Consider the following 1944-nt stretch of genomic DNA (forward strand, 5'->3'; position numbering starts at 1 on the left):
GTAAACACTTCCGGTACGTGGTTGGTGTCTCTTTTTTTCAACAAAATTAAACGGATATATCTTGTAATTGAACAAAATAGTAAGGTGCCCAATAACTGGGGGCCGTATACAGATAATACGGGACGTATTTTTTTGCTAAACCGCTTATCAAAAGCAGATAACAGTAATATTTTCAAATGAAATGTCAAACTTGCTAATTGCTAAACCGTTAGCTAACATTTTTACGACACCAATAATCACAAAACATTGAATGCTTGATCACAAGATAACACTGTTGAAGGTAATATATTTCTTAAACGCTGTTGAATATGCCGATAATACGGGATTCTACGCTAGATTCTTTACATCCACTGTTCCACAAGACGACAGCCTGGTTTGCTGGTTTTCTCAGGAGTCCCTACAACATTAAACAACCAGAATTACAATTTCATACTCATGTCAAAACGACGATTAAGCTAGTTAGCAGCTGGCTAATGTTAGCGAGTCAGCTAGCTAGCTAGCTAGCTAAATAGCGATTTTTGTAAATTAACTTTATGACAAAAAAAATATGCATAATCGTTTGTCTCTACAATAACTAACATATTCCTCTCAACTGTACATTTTTTTGCATGATTCGTTATGACGTTATAATTACTTACATTTGCTTCCGTCCTAGTATTTTTGTCAGCCATCTTTGCTGAAGAAGCCTCTCAGCCTTGGGTCGCTTAGCGTCAAAGTCGTCATGGGAACCACTCGATATGATTGGTCGCCGCCGCTGGGTGATTTCCATAAAGCTGGGAAATGCTGTCTTTCGCACCGCCCTCTCACCGCTTTCCTTCCGTTGAAAATGAATGTGAAGCGGTGTTTCACCGCGCGGCAAGGGGCATTACTTATATGTAGCGCATGTATCTGATGCGGTCTGGCCAGAAAAAGTATGACATGCCATACTCTTTTTGTCCAGACAGTATCAGATACATGGTCTACACGGAGACAGAGTGGCGCTGTTTCGCTCTCTCGGATGCTTTATCTGAGATTGAGTGTCTGTCGGCGCGCGTCTCGATCAAATAAATGATCAATATTTCAATATTTTATTTGGATGGGCAAGGAGGTACGGTAGGGCGGGCAAGGCGCCCTAGAGCCCGCCCATAACGCCGGCCCTGTACAGTACTGGTATAGCCTGCTATATGATGAGATTATTATGGACAAAAGTGTTGGGTGGAAACCTGGTTAATGTCAAGTCATTTTGAGGATGCTGGAATTATACACTTCTTGACCAAAAGTATGTGGACGCCTACTCGTCTAACATCTAATCATGGGCATTAATATGGAGTTGGTCCCCCCTTTGCTGCTATAACAGCCTCCACTCTTCTGGGAAGGCTTTCCACTAGAGGTTGGAACTTTGCTGTGGGGACTTGCTTCCATTCAGCCACAAGAGCATTAGTGAGGTCGGGCACTGATGTTGGGCGATTAGGCCTGGCTCGCAGTCGGCGTTCCAATTCATCCCAAAGGTGTTTGATGGGGTTGAGGTCAGGGCTCTGTGCAGGCCAGTCAAGTTCTATCACATTGATCTCGACAAAACATTTCTGTATGGACCTCGCTTTGTGCACGGGGGCATTGTCATGCTGAAACAGGAAAGGGCCTTCCCCAAACTGTTGCCACAAAGTTGGAAATACAGAATCGTCTAGAATGTCATTGTATGCTGTAGCGTTAAGATTTCCTTTCACTGGAACTAAGGGCCCTAGCCCGAACCATGAAAAACAGCCCCAGACCATTATTCCTCCTCCACCAAACTTTACAGTTGGGACTATGCATTGGGGCAGATAGCACTTTCCTAGCATCCGCCAAACCCAGAAACTGCGAGATGGTGAAGCGTGATTAATCACTCCAGAGAACGCGTTTCCACTGCTCCAGAGTCCAATGGTGGTGAGCTTTAAACCAATCTAGCCGACGCTTGGCATTGTGCAT

The 1944-nt window shown here is 44.1% G+C and overlaps 1 long non-coding RNA gene across 1 annotated transcript; it reads right to left on the bottom strand.

The window, feature by feature from the left end:
* Window positions 1–269: 269 nt before the first annotated feature.
* Window positions 270–1229, bottom strand: LOC121540022. The gene is made up of 2 exons (XR_005995461.1): window positions 639–1229; window positions 270–397 (listed from the first exon to the last, which is right to left on the bottom strand). It is a non-coding gene; the product is annotated as an uncharacterized LOC121540022 (long non-coding RNA).
* Window positions 1230–1944: the final 715 nt, after the last annotated feature.

The sequence above is a fragment of the Coregonus clupeaformis genome, unplaced genomic scaffold, assembly GCF_020615455.1.
Source record: "Coregonus clupeaformis isolate EN_2021a unplaced genomic scaffold, ASM2061545v1 scaf1740, whole genome shotgun sequence".
NCBI lineage: Eukaryota > Metazoa > Chordata > Actinopteri > Salmoniformes > Salmonidae > Coregonus > Coregonus clupeaformis.